The 19,974-nt window shown below is 41.4% G+C and overlaps 1 protein-coding gene across 6 annotated transcripts in view; it reads left to right on the top strand.

Moving 5' to 3' along the window:
- Positions 1-19,974, top strand: part of myripb (myosin VIIA and Rab interacting protein b) — a 200,779-nt gene that overhangs the window by 23,081 nt on the left and 157,724 nt on the right. The window lies entirely within an intron of this gene.

Genomic DNA, 19,974 nt, shown 5'->3' with positions numbered 1-19,974 from the left:
TCAAGTTTCACTTCCTACAGCATTTTTTGTTTGTTGGTAAAGTATTATGTTCCCCTGTCTCCACGTTTGATCAAGAGCCCAATAGTGGGTTTTTTCCACTGTATTGCAGTAGCTTTTTACACTTCTTGACAGTTTGATCTCATAGGCCTATCATACTACAGAACACCACAGGGATGACCTGCCATGGGATGATGTGTATTGGAATTATTTCAGTCGGTTATATAATAACATTATCATATCTTGCGTTGCCAGACTCTGTAATCTCACATTCACTCTGCTTACGAGGGTAGGGCTGAATCAAGGATACATTGTTATTGACTAGACAGCAGGCAGCAGAGGTTTTGAGTCAGCTACACTTCTGGGCCTCGTCTAATCAAGACTGGGCTACAGCTGGCTCGGCTTCTCCATGAATTACTGTGAAATACACTATTTTCTCTCTTGCAAACTCTTTCAAATGATCAAAAACAAAGAAACCTTTGAAAAACACGATGTCGAGTCAATATTGGTGTTTCTCCCCATTTTAAAAGCTAAATGCATGTAAGGATGTGAAAACATGCACATTTTCATTGGCAATACAGGGGCTCATGAACTAAATAACCAAGGTAGCTTTGTTGGAGTCGCAATCTGGAGCAAAGTGTTTTGAAAGACTGTGTAACTGCCTTAAATATACTAGACGCCCACTGACAACAAATTGAGTTACGTCCTTTGTTTTCTTTGTTCGATTTGGTGTCTATTGTTTCCGAAAAGTAATTATGTTTAGTTTCTCTGTAGACTCTCTCTCTGTTTCATAACAGAATCAACAGTGTGCAGTAATCTTTGCTCTTGAGAAATCGATAGTTCCCAGTCGAGGGCTCTCTGAGGAGTGCTGAACACCCGCTCAAATTCAGTCACGTCTATCACACTCCTGCGGTTGAGGTTGGCTTGAGTGCAGGGAATGCTGGGAGCTCCATACAGTTAGGTTCAAGTGCACAATAACGTCTTAATGGCAGTGATTTCATTCTCAGGGGTCCAATTCTTTGGCACAATGACTGAGGCCAATGCATCTCAAGAAGCAGACCACATGCACAGTTGACCACACAGACTGGGACAAGTGTGTTCTCTTATTTCATGGCTGTTTTACATTATGAATGATTCTGATTTGTCTTGGATTTTCAACCCAAGCAGAAAATGGTGTGGTAATCTGCGCTGTATTAGAATCACAATGACAGTTAATAGAAATATGGTTTTGTGTGTCTGCTAGTATAAATGTACAGAGCATTCGGAAAGTATTCAGACCCTTTGACTTTTTCCACATTTTGTTACAGCCTTATTCCAAAATGATGAATAAAACTATATTAAATCCAATCTCCACACAATTCCCCATAATGACAGTGAAAACATTTGTATTTCATTTTTTTAATGCATATTTAAAATGAGAAATACCTTCTTTACGTAAGTATTCAGACCCTTTAGTATGAGCCTCAATTGAGCTCAGGTGCATCCCGTTTCCATTGATCATCCTTGAGCCGTTTCTATAACTTGATTGGAGTCTACCTGTGGTGAATTCTATTGATTGGACATGATTTGGAAAGGTGCACACCTGTCTATATAAAGTCCCACAGTTGACAGTGCATGTCATAGCAAAAATTAAGCCATGAGGTCGAAGGAATTGTCCGTAGAGCTCATAGACAGGATCGTGTAGACAGGATCGTGTCGAGGCACAGATCTGGGGAAGGGTGCCAAAACATTTCTGCAGCATTGAAGGTTCCCAAGAACAGAGTGGCCTCCATTCTAAAATGGAAGAAGTTTAGAATCACCAAGACTTTTCCTAGAGCTGGCCACCCCACCAAACTCTGACAAACTCTCACTCTGACAGAGTTCCTCTGTGGAGATGGTTGTCCTTCTGGAAGGTTTTCCCATCTCTGCAGCACTCCACCAAACAGGCCTTTATGGTAGAGTGTCCAGACGGAAGCCACTCCTCAGTAAAAGGTACATGACAGCCCGCTTGGAGTTAAAAGACTGACCATGAGAAGCATGATTCTCTGATCTGATGAAACCAAGATTGAACTCTTTGGCCTGAATCCCAAGTATCATGTCTGGAGGAAACCTGGCACCATCCCTTCGGTGAAGCATGATGGTGGCAGTATCATGCTGTGGGGATGTTTTTCCACGGCAGGGACTGGGAGACTAGTCAGGATCAAGGGAAAGATGAACGGAGCAAAGTACAGAGATATATATTCTTGATGAAAACCTGTTCCAGAGCTCTCAGGACCTCAGACTGGGGCGAAGGCTCAACTTCCAGCAGGACAACGACCCTAAGCACACAGCCAAGACAATGCAGTAGTGGCTTCGGGACAAGTCTCTGAATGTCCTTGAGTGGCTCAGCCAGAGCCCGGTCTTGAATCTCTGGAGAGACCTGAAAATAACTCTGCAACGGTGCTCCCCATCCAACCTGACAGAGCTCGAGTGGATCTACAGAGAAGAATTGGAGAAACTCCCCAAATACAGGTGTGCCAAGCTTGTAGCCTCATACCCAAGAAGAATTGAGGCTGTAAGTGCTGCAGAAGGTGCTTCAATGAAGTACTGAGTATATATTTATATTTTAGAATAAGGCTGTAATGTAACAAATTGGAAAAAGTCAAGGGGTCTGAATACTTTCCGAATGCACTGAATGTGTGTGTGCGTGCATGTGTGTGTGCTAATAAAATTATGGTGTGTGTGTGTGTGTGTGTGTGTGTGTGTGTGTGTGTGTGTGTGTGTGTGTGTGTGTGTGTGTGTGTGTGTGTGTGTGTGTGTGTGTGTGTGTGTGTGTGTGTGTAAGCTTTCATTCAACCGTTATTGATCTATTTGTGCCGTGCAGTCAGGCACCTGCTTGATAAGAAGGATCAACCCAGAATTCCACATTTCACAATGTTCCAAGTGACTAGGTTATAACACCAAAAAACAAAGCCTGTTGTTCTCCTTTTGATATGAAACACAGTTGTAAGGAAAGTACTGTTGTGAACATTTACATGAATAATATCAAAGCTATTGTACCTATGAAAACAGTAGCAGATGGTATTTGGTTGTTTCAGGGTGTCTTCCCCCAAACAAACGAGGGCGAAACCCCCAGGGGTTTTGCCCTCCATGCGTGGCTGACGTTCGTTTCTTCTTTTTTAAATGCCAGCCCGTCTGAGTTATAAAGTGTCCCATGAATCCTTCACAAGGCTAATTAACAAGTCATCTCAGCTGGCACTTTGAATGCTCCATTTTAATTTCCCTAGTGTTGTCTACTAAGAAATGTTTAGAAACTTAATTGACATTACCTTCTGTCAGATAAGTACTGGCCTGTCAGAAAAATGTAAATATTCAAATGATGTGCATGTAATCAAACCTGGGTACAATCTCGGCTTTCCTGGACTGTTGACCTCAACAGTGAAATGAAGGGACTTCTTAAACGTGCTACGTGTTTCTACTACTACTGCTGAAGCTGAGTTTTCTCACTGATTGCAATGCCAATGAGTTAAATGGTTTAGAATGGATTGCTACTGTATGTCAACATGGTTAAATATTGGCATGCTGAGTCCTACAGTATATTTTCGTCGGAAATGCTTGATCAAACAGCACTGTGAGCCGTTGCATCATGATGTGTTCCATTCTCTGATTGAGTGTGATCATTTTGACCCAATTATGATGTACAGTTACAGCATTAGCTGTCCAACCTCTGGCCTGTTTCCACCTGTCACTGTAGCCAGCCTGCTGGAGTGTGTCTCATCAAAGCAGCAGAGGGAACAGAGTCTTAGCCCCAGAGCCCAGTCAGAGATGGATTGCTTAATAAACAGCGCTATGACTCCCAAGGGCCAGGAGGAGTGATCAAAACGACTATCCATTCACCACTCTTTGTTTCCAAGCTTCTTCCCAGGTTGTTCTCTCTTCTTTGCTTCTGCCTGCGGGAGCAGTAATTACTGCTGCAGATACAGGCGATTGAGCCATTTAGAGGACTCTGCCTTTTCCTGACATGATAATGCCAATTACTCTGCCCATGCTCCGTCTTTACACAGCTCATAGACAATGCTATTAATGAGCCTTGACAAGTCTGTCTCTACCGCCGTCGACGAAAGTCAAGTGTCTGCATTTTACAATCCTGTCTGTGTGAAGCTTGTGGTCCATGCAAGGTAAAAACAAAATAGCATTATAATCGAACGATGTCTGGTGGCTAATTTGCTATTCCTTTGTCCCGTGTAGACCAATAGCTTTCCTCTCTCCTCTCTCTCAATTCAATTCAAGGGGCTTTATTGGCGTGACATATGTTTACATTGCAATAGCAAGTGAAATAGATAATAAACAAAAGTGAAATAAACAACCAAAAATGAATAGTAAACATTACACTCATAAAAGTTCCAAAATAATAAAGCTATTTCAAGTGCCATTTGTCTATATACATTGTTGTAATGATGGGCAAATAGTTAAAGTTAAAAAGGGAATATAGATAAACATATGTGTTGTATTTACAATGGTGTTTGTTCTTCACTGGTTGTCCTTTTCTTGTGGCAACGGGTCACAAATCTTGCTGCTGTGATTGCACACTGTGGTATTTCACCCAATATGAGAGTTTATCAAAATTGGATTTGTGTTGAAATTATTTGTGGGTCTGTGTAATCTGGGGGAAATATGTATGTGTCTCTAATATGGTCATACATTTGGTAGGAGGTTAGGAAGTGCAACTCGGTTTCCACCTCATTTTGTGGGCAGTGTGCACATAGCCTTTCTTCTTTTGAGAGCCAGGTGGCGGCCTTTCTCAATAGCAAGGCTATTCTCACCGAGTCTGTACATAGTCAAACCTTTCCTTAAGTTTGACTCTTCTTCATCTCTCTGTAAGTGATGGCTTTGTTATGGAAGGTTTGTTTCTCTCTCTGTTTCTGTCTCTCTTTCTCCCCCCCACCCTTGTCTCTGGATGTGCTGTCTCAAGCATGCCCCCCCAATTCCTCTGGATGTGCTGTCTCAAGCATGCCCCCCACCCAATCTCTCTGGATGTGCTGTCTCAAGCATGCCCCCATCTCTCTGGATGTGCTGTCTCAAGCATGCCCCCCCTTCACTCATATGTAGATAACAAATCTGGAGCTGATTTGAACGGTGTAGGTTTTATGGAAGTGATTTTAATTGGTCAACCTGGAGCATCATAAATCTTTGGAAAATAAAGTGTCAGGGCCAAACAAGTGCAAGGCTGTTTTGTCGCTTGTAGAGAGGGCCTTCGTAATGAGACATTTGATATCATACTGGGTGGTTGTGGGACTAGTTTCATAAAATAGGGAACTGAAATGTATACTGTATAATGACTGCTAGTGTTGTAATTGCTGTTGCGCAGCGATTTGTTGGACTAGAATCAGAATAACTTGATTAGCCAAGTACATTTATATATACCAGGAATTTGACCTGGTGAAAGACTACCTTCCTGTATCAAAGACTTTGAACAGTATTAAAGTGTTATTTGTTTTATACTTGTCTTTTGGGTTGTATCACCTGCCAATATTTATTTTGATATGGTACAGACATGGTCAATACACAATTAATAAAAAAATATGAATAAAAAATAAATATTGAAATGCAGAGCTCTAGTTAAAGTTGAGTCTGGGTAGTTCCATATTTTTTTCAATTTCCCAGTTTTTATAATATAATATAATAATATATGCAATTTAGCAGACGCTTTTATCCAGTCATGTGTGCATACATTCTACGTATGGGTGGGCCCGGGAATCGAACCCACTACCCTGGCGTTACAAGCACCATGCTCTACCAACTGAGCTACAGAAGGACCACTTATAAAAAATGTATACCCTTCCCGAGGTATGTGCCTCATCACAATTCTATCTCGGTGATCTACGGACAGGTCCTTGGACTTGATGGTATAGTTTCTGCTATGACATGCACTGTCAACTGTGGAGCCTCATGTAGACAGGTGTGGATATTCATAAATCATGTCCAAACAATTGAATTGGCCACATGTGGACTCCAATCCAGTTGTAGAGCCACCTCAAGGATGGTCAAAGGAAATTGGATGCACCTGAGTTCATTTTGGAGTGCCATAGCAAAGGTGTGTCAATACTTATGTAAATGAGTTATTTCTGTATTTCATTTTCACTTAATTTGCCATATGAGAAGAAAAAAATATTTATTAAATTTTATTCAGGCTGTAACACAACAAATGTGGAATAAGTCAAGTGGTATGAATATTTTGAAGGCACTGTATTTTAGAGTGAGATATGTCAAGAAACCAGTATAGAAATACATGTGGTGTGTGTGTGTATAAGCAGTGTAACTAAAATACAATGTACAGTAGTATAAATAATAGAATGAGCTATGTTGAGAATAGTGTTTTAAATACACATTACAAAACCGCATGGCAAAATGGATCGAATTTCAGGAATTAAGCTTTCGAACCAGATTCCAAAATATGTATGTATGTGAATGGTGTGTTTTGACAGTATGTGAATAGAAAATGTGTATACAGCAGTAGTTGTATAATGGTGAGCCATGACTAGAATACAGTATATACATATAAAGTGGTTAAAACAGTATGTAAACATTATTAAAGTGACTAGTCTTCAATGACTATGTACATGGGGCAGCAGTCTTTAAGGTGCAGGATAGGGTATCGGGTGGTAGCTAATGACAGTGTCTAAGGTTCAGGGCAGGGTACTGGGCGGAGGCCTGCTCGGGATGACTGTTTTAATAGTCTGATGGCCTGGAGATAGAAGCTGTTGATCAGTCTCTCGGCTCACGTTTTGGGCTGACTGCACCACCCTCTGAAGAACCCTGCGGTTGTGGGCGGTGCAGTTGCTGTGTAAGGTGGTGATACAGCCCAACAGAATGCTCTCAGTGGTGCATCTGTAGAAGTTTGTGAGTTTCTTATGGGCCGAGTCAAATTGCTGTTGCGCCATCTTCACCATGCTGTCGGTGTGAAGGGACCATTTCATGACCTCCGTGATGTGCTGAGTTTGAGATGGAGACATGCCTGGCTACTCACTCATGGGTGAACAGGGAGTACAGGTGGGGGCTGAGCACACACCCCTGTGGGGCACCAGTGTTGAGGATCAGTGTGGTGGATGTGTTGTTGCCTGCCTTCACCACCTGGGTTCAGCCTGTGTAGGACCCAGGTCCCTGAGCTTAGTGATGAGCTTGGAGGGCACTATGGTGTTGAAGACTGAGCTGTAGTCAATGAACAGCATTCCTACGTAGGTATTCCTCTTGTCCAGATGGGATAGGGCAGTGTGCAGTGCAATGGTGATTGTGTTGTCCGTGGATCTGTTTGGTTGGTATGCAAATTGTAACGGTGTTAAGGGATTTTCTTTAATCAATAATGACTAATTATGTATACACTTCAATCAGGACTGACTAATCAGAATACTATTATGTTACTGTATAGATGTATGAATGTTCTTTTAATTCTAGTACTGAATATAATGTGTGTAAATATAATCAAGAATTAGAACAATGACTGTCTGTTCCTTGGTAGAAATGAATGAACTTATCGTCAGACTGGCTAGAATGCTTATCTACACAGGAAGACCTTGGCTCAGTCATAAATTATATTAAATTGGTAGGGAGACAATGTGGGAAGGCTTGAGATACTGCCTTTGTACCAGGGTGGGAGAAGAGACGGGACAGTTCGAAAACAAATGACGTCATTTTCAGTTTGTAACCTCTGGTAAACTGTATCGTGTTCAGTACTCTCGAGAATAAATGCTACTGATTGATTTTGAGACTGGTCTCTGTCCATTTTATGCAAATAAGGGTCTTACAAATTCTTAGGAGTGGACAGAGTGTTGAATTGAATGAGTTAAATAAAACAAAGGAATTTAATTCCTGTAACAAACGGTCTCGGGTGTCTGGTAAAATGGAGATGACATTATCCTTAACTAGCCTCTCAAGGCATTTCATGATGATATACACTACCATTCAAAAGTTTGGGATCACTTAGAAATGTCCTTGTTTTTGAAAGAACCCATTTTTTTTGTCCATTTAAAATAACATCAAATTGATCAGAAATACAGTGTAGACATTGTTAATGATGTAAATGACTATTGTAGCTGGAAATAGCAGATTTGTTATGGAATATCTACATCGGCGTACAGAGGCCCATTATTAGCAACCATTACTCCTGTGTTCCAATAGCATGTTGTGTTATTGTAATCAAAGTTGATCATTTTAAAAGGCTAATTGATAATTAGAAAACACTTTTGCAATTATGTTAGCACAGCTGAAAACTGTTGTCCTGATTTAAGAAGCAATACAACTGGCCTTCTTTAGCCTAGTTGAGTATCTGGAGCATCAGCATTTGTGGGTTCTATTACAGGCTCAAAATGGCCTGAAACATAGACCATTGTTCTGAAACTCGTCAGTCTATTCTTGTTCTGAGAAATGAAGGCTATTTCATGCGAGAAATTGCCAAGAAACTGAAGATCTCGTACAACGCTGTGCACTACTCCCTTCACAGAACAGCGCAGACTGACTTCTCCCTCTTCTCCGTCATTAATGTTTTGTTGTAGAACCCAGGATGAATGGGACTCCCTCAGGAAGTCCATACAAAGGATCCAGGTCAGGGAAGTCACATTTCTGGTCAAATTTCTTCCGAGTGATTTACCGATCTAATGTCCAGAAGTTAATTTAGGCTGTAGGTAATAATACTACAAATGTTCTGAACAAATAATGTAAGAAATAACATCTTGTCAGTTGGCGTTGGCCTATGTGTGTGTGTAACCCAATGACTATGAATGGACAAAGCTATTGGTCACCTGACACCATTCATTCCAATGTGAAGACTCAATAGCGCATTGAAGCCAAATTAAGTCGGATAAGATGATGTCTCATGGAGACGTACCATGCGCAGTTTGAGCAACTCCAGGAAGTGATGTTGCAGGCTATCTCAGTGCTGCAGGCTAGCTCAGTGCTGCCCCCTCCCATTGAGTAACTCAAGTTGAAGGCTGACTGGGGTACTGCAGTCTGCCATTAGCAACCACATTTTCCTTTTGTTTTCCTTTCTTCTGTGTGCGATTTTAAAAGAGGTGGTTGAAGGACATACATCTGGTGTATTAAAAGCAATTGATTGTCTTCTAAAAATATATATATTTACATGGAGATTTGACATGTTTCCATTCACTATAATGGGGGATCCTGTTTTCTGCAGACAATGCCTTCAATACAGAGGTTTACCAGGTCTTCAATGAAAGGGGACAGTCGTTCTCCCAACAATAGACAGTTGTTTTAATACAGTGTCAGTGAAGATGGATAAAAAGGTGGGAGTTGAGAATAAACAGCTTTTGTTTTTCATTGCCATTACATGCTAACCTCTGTAACATCACACAGCGGTAGCGTCCTAAATGGCACCTTTTTCCTTTATAGTGCACTACTTTTAACCAGGGCCCATAGGGCTCTGGCCAAAAGTAGTGCCCTAAATAGGGAATTGGGTGCCATTTGGGAGGAAGACAGACTTTCTCTGTTCTGCTCAGCATGACTCTCCCTTTTCATTTTAGTGGAAAGGTGACGTTATAAAAATGGCTATAAACCAAACCCGACCAGAGTTAATTCACTAACTAATTACCCCAGGAACTAACCGCACAAAAGCTTGGACATACTTGTGAATTGAAAACAACCACGTCACTGATACTGTAGTTCAGTTTGTAATGTGTTTTATGTAGGTCTGTGTTTTACTGATATCTGCATGGAGTGGCGCAAGCACATAGTCGACTGTGTGTTTCTGTATGCTTGATATGCAAACATTGTATGGCTTTCAAACGAACTGTCATATCTGTACAAATCTGTATACTGATCTACTGTACACACTGTCTCCACCTAATTTTCAAATGTTGCTATGGACACAGTCAAACAGCGGAAGTGATGGATTCGACTTCCGTTTTACTTCCCTACTGCAGCGCGCTGTTGGCAAACTTGCCAGAGTAAATTATTTGACGGAGTCAATTTATAGGGTATTAAAGCCGAGTAAATGAAATTAAGTGTAATTTATTTAATTCAAGTTAGCTACACCTACTAGGAATTATGTTGTGATAATAACATTTGTTGTGTAATAGTTAAGGGCCATCCATCAAGTTAAAAACAGTAATGATAACTAGGCTATAATGATAGACTATAGGCTACATAACTATATGTGTGGTGAGCATCCACACTAGAGGAATGTTTTATCGTTCTACAGTCCTGCACCTGTCAATCAACTGATCAATGGCAGTCCAATGCATCATACTGCATCATGCCTATTAATAAGGTGGTAACCCAAGACTATTCAGTGCTTTCAGGGTGTGTTCATTGTCATAGTGACAACTGCAAATAATACTTCAATGTACAGAGGCCGAATGAAAACTAAAATGGTAACTCATTTTTCAATGTCGCAATTCAGCAACAACCACTGTTTAGCCCGTGCATCTTTTACAGCGTGATATTGCCTCGTTGCTCAAGTGGTTTGCAAGTGATTTCCATTTTTCTAATGGTCGTCAATTCATTTTGCATCTGTCTGTCCTGTGCAACTATTTGCAACGCATCAGTGCAACAATGTCATCATAACCGGCCAAAAGAGATCACACCAATGCACTTTCTCTCCTCAACTTTCACCCAACATGCATTTTCTGTGCTGTAGGCCTGTTTTACATTTTAGCAATTAGCAAGAGCAAGCCTGCTTCTTAACCCCAAATAGGCCTAGTATAAAAAAGGATCTAAACGAATGTCCGTTAGCTTTTGTAGCCTATAGCTTTTCCTGGGATTTCACAACAAGGGGAATGGAGAGGCTTGAGTAGCCTATTGAGCACTGACTCAATTTGTGCATGGGGATATTGCCATTGCCATGCAGGAAAGGGCCTTCCTCAAAGTTGGAAGCAAAGAATCTTCTAGAATATAATTGTAAGCTCTAGTGTTAAGATTTCCCTTCACTGGAACTAAGAGGTCTGACACGAACCATGAAAAACAGCCCAGACCATTATTCCTGCTCCACCAAACTTTAGTGTTGGCACTACGCATTTCAGCAGGCAGCGTTCTCCTGGCATCCACCAAACCCAGATTCATCCATCGGACTGCCAGGTGGTAAAGCGTGGTTCATCACTCCAGGGAACGTGTTTCCACTGCTCCAGAGTCCAATGGCGGCGAGCTTTACACCACTCCAGCCGACACTTGGCATTTCGCATGGTGATCTTAGGCTTGTGTACAGCTGCTCAGCCATGGAAACCCGTTTCATGAAGCTCCAAGGTCCAGGCACATTAGTAGGCCAGTAATATGGTGTATTTTGTCAAGATGTATCGTCTAACAGAAACATGCTAATGCAGCGATTTCTAGTGGTGTTGTGTATATGAATTATGATAATGCACAAGCGTGGAGGAACTTGTGTCCATATCTCCAGTGTTTGGCTTCTGTATTTTAAAATCGTTAGAAAGTGAGGTGGATACAAGCCTTCTATGGTACAACTGTAAACTGTTCTCCAAGCTCAACTGCAACCATCATAGACATTCATTGTGATTCATGTGATTGACAAGTACCAGAATGCCTTGCGGCAGGACGTGATAGCAAGAAAGGTTTTCTGAATGAATCCAACAAGTGATTAGCAATGCTAAGCTACAGTACCTTTTATTTTATTTATCTGCACAATCCAGAGTGGTCAAATGAACTGAATGATTAAATGTGATGTTCATCCGAGGACAGTATTTGCTTAGGAGGTGTGCTTGACAGAAAAGTAATTTAGGATAAACAAGTGAGTATTTTTCATTATTACTCCCTCTCTCCTCCGAGCAACGAGCATCCCCCCCCACCTGAGAATTACTCCTTTTCAGACGTAAATGTCCTGTTTTCCTGTGAGGGGTGCAAAATTGTCACTTAAATATCACTGAATTGATGGCTTTAATTTTACTGTAGCGACTCTTTCTTACTCTTGCTTGTGCCATTCATTTTTGTTCCTGTTAACGATACCACTGTGGAAATGTTGGTAATGACCTGTCAAACACAATCCGCTAATGGCTCAAATGGGTTCAATGAAATACAATGGTTTTCCATTGCATCAACAAGAACACCAACGCTTGGTCAGGAATGAAACGCAAGGTTTCGACACTTCTATCATAAAAAAGAGAAGAAAGAGAACCTTTTATTTTGATGGGTGTAGGTGTTTTGTGCCATTAAAAAATATATATATATATTACAGTTGACATTTTTCCAAGTTAGATAAGCTAAAATGAAAGCAACTTCCCAATAGGAACATTTGGATTATAATGATATTATGACTGATCTCGCAAACAATGTAAAGTAGAGCCAAGCATGTTGATTTTTGGCTATCCTTCTCTTGACACCCCCTTCTCTTCCCCCAAAAAAAAAAAAAAAAAAAAAAAAAAGATTTAGATGCAAGTGGCTGTTCCACTGGATGTCATAAGGTGTATGCACCAATTTGTAAGTCGCTCTGGATAAGAGCGTCTGCTAAATGACTTAAATGTAATGTAAATGTAAATTATGTAATACAACATGACAACAGCAGTAATTAATCATTAATGAGGCAGTCTAGAGAGCACAGGTGATTGTAGTATATGATTAGAGAGAGCCTGGACAAAGGTCGTTTTTGGTGGTTGCAGGTTCCACCCCTTTATGTTAAGTCATTCATGTATGCAAATACACCCAGTGCATAGATGCAAATGAGGCATATCCATTTCTTTATTGTATCACAAAATATGAAAGAAATACCTGATATACAAAAATAATGTATATACAGGTACAGTGCCTTCAGAAAGTATTCAGACCCCTTGACTTTTTCCACATGTTATGTTACAGCTTTATTCAAAAATGTATTTTTATTTTTTATTTTTTCCCTCCATCAATCTACACACAATACCCAATAATGACAATGCAAAAACAGTTAAAAAAAAATGTTTTTGCAAATGTATAAAAAAAACTCCCGGAAATATCACATTTACATAAGTATTCAGACCCTTTGCTCAGTACTTTGTTGAATCACTTTTGGCAGGAATTACAGCATCGAGTCTTCTTGGGTATGACGCTACAAGCTTGGCACGCCTGTATTTGGGGAGTTTTTCCCATTTTTCTCTGCAGATCCTCTCAAGCTCTGTCAGGTTGGATGGGGAACGCTACTGCACAGCTATTTTCAGGTCTCTCCAGAGATGTTCGATCGGGTTAAAGTCCGGGCTTGGCTGGGCCACTCAAGGACATTCAAAGACTTGTCCCAAAGCCACTCCGGCGTTGTCTTGGCTGTTTGCTTAGGGTCGTTGTCTTGTCGGAAGGTAAACCTTTGCCCCAGTCTGAAGTCCTGAATGCTCTGGAGCAGGTTTTCATCAAGGATCTCTCTGTACATTGCTCCGTTCATCTTTGCCTTGATCCTTTCTGAAGGCACTGTAACTGCCCAAATAAAAGAAACACAAACATAAAGTGTCTTAATAGGGTGTTGGGTCACCACGAGCCAGAACAGCTTCAATGCATAGATTCTACAAGTGTCTTGAACTCTATTGGAGGGGTGCGACACTCTTCTTCCACGAGAAATTCACTCATTTGGTGTTTTGTTGATGGTGGTGGAAAACGCTGTCTCGGGCACTGCTCCAGAATCTTCCATAAGTGTTCAATTCGGGTCGAGATCTGGTGACTGAGATGGCCATGGCATATGGTTTACATCATTTTCATGATCCTCAAACCATTCAATGACCACTTGTGCCCTGTGGATGTGGGCATTGTTATCCTATGGGAGCATAGCCATGGTTGCCCAAATAATGGCCTGCCCAGTATTTTTATACATGACCCTAAGCATAATGATATGTTAATTGTTTAATTAACTCAGGAACCACACCTGTGTGGAAGCACCTGCTTTCAATATACTTTGTATCCTTCATTTACTCAAGCATTTCCATTATTTTTGGCAGTTAACTGTATAAGTGCATTGTAATGGAAAAAAATGGCTTTTTTACAATAATTGTAATACCTGAATTCCGACAAATGCCTGAACTCAATTTATTATTTGTTGGTGACAGTACAATGTTTCATATACTATAATTCAGTCAATATTTGATGGATTTTTCTTTTATTAAAAAAGTGTATCATCATCCATTAGAATCAGAATCGTATTTTTTACCTTTTAACTATTTCGATAACTATTGCTAATCCTTCCCATCCTCCCTGATAGACAACTAGGTGAGCCTTAGTTTGTATTGTCTGCCTCTTGAGAGGGTGAGGTGAAGAAGTCCCTCCTTTACAGGACAGTCCGGTACATGGAGAGGTATGTGGATCAAGAGAGGAGGGAACAGATGTCAGGACCACAATCTGACAGGAAAGCAGAACAGCAGTCTTCTCGGCCCATCTCAGTGTCTGTCTGTCGACAGGGCCTTGCCAACTAGATGTGACAACTGAGCCCCTGACAACAGCCTCTCACCTACTGTACACTTACTGGGGAACAAGATGGAGCCGAGATATTATCAGATACCTAGGCTGTCCTTATGATACAGGTTACTGTAGGGCTCTTGAGTGGCTCAGTGGTCTAAGGCACTGCATCTCAGTGCTTGAGGCGTCACTACAGACTCTGGTTCGATTCCAGGCTGTATCACAACCGGCCGTGATTGGCAGTCCCATAGGGCGGCGCACAATTGGCCCAGCGTCATCTGGCTTAGGGTTTGGCCGGGGTAGGCCGTCATTGTAAATAAGAATTTGTTCTTAACTGACTTGCCTAGTAAATTAAAAAGACTTTTCTGTTCAAATTACATTTATATCATATTCAGTTGGTACAGTAATTGGTATGATAATAATTTTCTGGTTAGGTAAAACGTCAAACTGTTTTTCACAGCATTGGGAAATAAGAAATGGGAAGAGAGGTATCCTCCTCCTCATCTTCCCACTAATTGACACCAGTCTCAATGATATGAATATGGTGCTATGGTCTAGTGGGTTTTTTCTATAAAGGAGTGGAGAAAGACACTCAGCAGAAATGCTGGTGTGGCCATAAAACCTCTCTAACTCTTCTATTCAACATGGTTGTGTTTTAATTAGCCAGCATGCGCCCCGGGTTGTTAAGGTGATCTGTGCGCCTGTTTGAGACTCTTGATTCCTAATTAGGCTCTAATTTTTACCCTGAGTAGTCGACGACATTAAATCTTTTTTTTTTTAAATGAAGCCCTAACCATGTCAATTATGCACGCTTGTATGCATACTTATTCAATCGCATAATAAATGGCTTTCATTATGATTATGATAGACGCGGTAGCTTTCTATTCCCATACAGTCCAATTACCCACAAGACTGAGGGAAATGGGGACGACACCCTCTGACCTCGGAACTCTGGCTAAAGGTCAACATACTTTCTGACCTTAGTCATGTATAATCATGTACTTTCAGCCAAAGAAAAAAAGAAAATGAGCAATGTGATTTCATTCTTTCACTGTTCGGAGTCATCTTGTCCATTCATCTTCGTGGTTATCGATCTTTTTCGATGACACTGTGTGTCGTGTTGACCCTGTGTGCCATCCCCATGTGTCTCTGTCTGTATGTGTGTGTGTGCTGCTAGCTGATACCTCGGTGAAACCTCAGGGTGTCAGCAGAGAACAGTTTGCTACATCACCATACCAGGCAGGTGGGGCTCTGATTTCCACTAAGCGCCGCACATCGCCCTGGAACTAAAACACTAACATCATCTGGAGTCGACCCCAGAGGGGATTGATGAGATACAGAAAATATAATCGACTTCGGGCCCAGTTGTGTAAGTAGTCTAAGCACTAAGCTGCAGTCTCAGCAGCGACGGCATGGCTTTATTAAGGTGTTTCCAGTTGACTGGACAGATGGGTGTTTTCCAGAGTAACCTTGCCCACCCGTCTGTGTAATGTGTGAAACTTAGCTCATGGTTGCACCCCAAATGGCACCCTATATGGCACCCTTTAGTGCATTACTTTTGACCAGGTAACTAGTGCACTATATTGGGAATAGGAAGCCATTGGGTACGAAGGCCATAGCTTTTTAAAAGAGCTGACTCTGCCAACCTCTCCTATTCCCCAGGTCACTTTGGAAAGGTAATCATCATCCCCTTGCTTTTTAGCTGTGCTCAGCTGAGTCCATGTGAAGGGGAGCAATACAGGCTGTGTCCCAAATGGACCGCTATACTTTGAACAGGGGGCCATTTGGGAAACAGACATATTGTAGTTGCTAAGCCCTTGCTTATTATACCAGACAGATGCTGTATTCAAGATATGATATTGGCTTTTTCTGAGGGGTTGGGAGGGGTTGGAACAGACTGAGAACAAAAGTGTTGGGTTTTATTCATATAACAAGGAACAGGCTGACTCGGCTGGGATTGCTGCCTTCCACTGGCCAATTGTCAAGCAGCGGATCTCTTCTGTTCTGCTTTGTTCACAGGGTTCAGCCAAAGATACACTACACTACACACTATACTGACAGAGCGTATTGCTCTCTTTCTCTCCCTCTCTCTCTCTCTCTCTCTCTCTCTCTCTCTCTCTCTCTCTCTCTCTCTCTCTCTCTCTCTTCATCCTTCCCCTCTCTCTCTCTCTCTCTCTCTCTCTCTCTCTCTCTCTCTCTCTCTCTCTCTCTCTCTCACTCTCACTCTCACTCTCACTGTCTCTCTCTCGCTCTCTCTTCATCCTTCTTCTCTTTCTCTCTCTCCCCCTCTCTTCATCCTTTTTCTCTCTCTCTTCATCCTTCCCCTCTCTCTCTCGCTCTCTCTCTTAAAGTAAATGTGATAACGTGAGCAAGTGAAATAAATATGACAATATGTGGGATGCAAACTATCAACATGTGATACCATGCAACTACACGTGACAACATGCATAATTGACATTACTTAAATGTAAACAATAATGGACCCCTGCGGGGCTTATCAAGCTCCTGGTTTTGTTCCAGGGACGTCCCCAAGAAAGTTTGTAGAACATAGTGTCATGGTCCCCTGGATTACTTGGCACTCAACCTCCCAGCCTCATGGTTGCTAGGTACCTGACGTTCCTGCTGTGCCACCAGGTCTATGGGCATAATGGAGATTAGCTATACATATATTGGCAAAAATACATGTTTGCACTTTGCCTAAAGTATATACAACAACTTCAGGTGTTATTTATATAAAATGACAGTATGCTGATTTCAATTATTGTAAAAATAAAAATTGTATTATTTTGTACTGTAAACACACTTGGGATTTGAACTTAAAACCTATTAGTAGCAACCTGAACTGTCCTGCTATTACCACCAGGTCTGTGAGTTTAAAAGAGATATGGCTACACTTATTGGCAATAATTCATTCCTGTGCTTTGCTAAAAGCTGCACAGAATGATGTAAATCATTGTCAAATTACCACCAACATTACATCAACATGAAACTAGCAGTGCTGAAGGAAACTTGGTATACGCTTTGTTCACACAGGCAGCTCAATTCTGTTTTTTTTCTTCACTAAATGGTCTTTTGACCAATCACATCAAAAGACCAATTTGTGAAAGAAATATCAGAATTGGGCCTGTGTGAACGCAGCAGTGGAGTATTCATGAATGCTTTGTGAATTTTAACATGCAACCTCTTGGTTGAGTGCGTCAATGTTTCTGCAGTGCCACCAGGTTCATACTTATTGCTTGGAACATATATTTACACACTAGAAAAGGGTATGTTTAACGGTACAGTGTTGTTCCCTGGGGTACAAAAAAGTCAAAGCTACACTACACAGGTACATATATGAACTCACATGGTACAATTTGGTACCTTGTAGGTATAATGGGAAAGGTTTCTACCCAATATTTTGAATATAAGTTACAATCATCACTGCGCTTTGATTGGTGAGGGCAATGCACTGGTGGGGCTCATTAGCATATTTTGGTATGTGGTCAAATATATGTGTATTTGTGCCAACCGTCAGTGGAAGTGTTGTAGCAGTTTAAATGTTTCATAGTTATGCTGATACAAGTCAAGTACCTCTTGTGACACTGTCTGGTCTGCAGACTGTAAGCACATGTGTCACTAATGAGCTGCATTGTAAAGAAGTTAGTGTGCATTTTCCAGTAATTTAATGGGAACTTGTTGCTGTGAATTTCTATTTTCTTAACTGGAAACCATTTGTCAGTAAGTTATTTAAAAATTCACAATAAGGTACAGGCAACTTGCTGTCACTAGCAATACCAGTAACCTATTGTGCCTTCACTGACTCTTCTGTTGACAACATGCAACATTACTTGCTAATTGGCAGCATATTAATACAGTGGGACTGTTGTATGTTACCATGTGTAGTTACTCCCCTTCCGGGGGTTTTAGGCCCCCATTGATCTGGTAGAGAAAACAATATGGTGTGCACTTACATTGACTCTGATCATGGTCGACTTGTTCCGTGGTACTGGAGCAAGAGAACCATCACTGTTCTGTACTACAGCTGTCTCATGGTCTGACAAACACGGCTCTCATGGTCTGACAAACACCGCTGTAGCTCTGCCACCTTTCATCACTAATGCGAAGTGCAGCGGATTGACTCCAGGGGGTTAAAAAAGGTCGATGTCCGTATAAAAATCTGTGAGTTTAAACTAGAGATATGTTGGATTGAGATGCATAGAATGCTAAAAAAACATATCTGCCTATGTTGCACTTCCACATCTGCGGTGAAAGGTGACGGAACTAGAGCGGTGTTTGTCAGACCATAAGACATCTCAAAAATCGGGTTTCTCACAAAATCGTCTGCAGCGTCCGAACAGTTTGGCCTAGAAACTATTATGGCCCCTTTATGGAAAGATGACTCTCACGAGCCCGACGGTGTTCTCAGTTTTGCTAGGATGCTCACAAGTCTCACAATACTATTCTGAAGGTCACTCGGTACCAGTTGAAATAATTAATGGAAGTATATGTGGAGACTGTTTAATGCTAAAAATATGGTGTTAAATACATGTAAAAAAAATATATATATATTTCCTGATCGTTGTTATATATCTCAGATATAGGAGAGACACTTCTGAACAAACTTCCTTTGATCTTATTTGGGGACTATCTGTTATTCAATGTGTTTGTATGGGCTAATAGCAGTGTCTTTCATCAAATATTAATATATTTTTTTACATAATTCAAGGTGTCTTAAGATTCAAAATCAAATAGCTAAAGGATATTTGGTATGACGTTCTTAGAACCACCCCCCACTTCCCCGGCTTTGACGGGGTTTATACTCTAATGGGTTTAAAATCGATAAATCATTATGTCCCCAAGAAACTCCAGTTTCAACTGTTCTGCCTTACTATTATTCAACCATGCTGGTCATTTATGAACATTTGAACATCTTTGCCACGTTCTGTTATAATCTCCACCCGGCACAGCCAGAAGAGGACTGGCCACCCCACATATGCTCTCTCTAATTCTCTCTTTCTTTCTCTCTCTCGGAGGACCTGAGCCCTAGGACTGTGCCCCAGGACTACCTGACATGATGGCTCCTTGCTGTCCCCAGTCCACCTGACTGTGCTGCTGCTCCAGTTTCAACTGTTCTGCCTTATTATTATTCGACCATGCTGGTCATTTATGAACATTTGAACATCTTGGTCATGTTCTGTTATAATCTCTACCCGGCACAGCCAGAAGAGGACTGGCCACCCCACATAGCCCGGTTCCTCTCTAGGTTTCTTCCTAGGTTTTGGCCTTTCTAGGGAGTTTTTCCTAGCCACCGTGCTTTTACACCTGCATTGTTTGCTGTTTGGGGTTTTAGGCTGGGTTTCTGTACAGCACTTTGAGATATCAGCTGATGTACGAAGGGCTATATAAATAAATTTGATTTGATTTGAAACTGGCAGAGAGTGTGGTCAGTTATACATAACAGTGAACCAATTTGCGAAGCTGAGACTCGAACCCAACAAGCCATGGCTTTCCTGGGTTTCTGAGTGGCGCAGTGGTCGAAGACACTGCATCACATCCGGTCGTGATTTGGAGTCCCATAGGGCGGCGCACAATTGCCACAGCGTCGTCCGGGTTTGGCCGGGGTAGTTCGTCATTGTAAATACGAATTTGTTCTTAACTGACTTGCCAAGTTAAATC

The sequence above is a fragment of the Oncorhynchus keta genome, chromosome 4 (genome assembly GCF_023373465.1).
Source record: "Oncorhynchus keta strain PuntledgeMale-10-30-2019 chromosome 4, Oket_V2, whole genome shotgun sequence".
NCBI classification, from domain to species: domain Eukaryota; kingdom Metazoa; phylum Chordata; class Actinopteri; order Salmoniformes; family Salmonidae; genus Oncorhynchus; species Oncorhynchus keta.
This window is presented reverse-complemented; position numbering and strand designations above follow the sequence as displayed.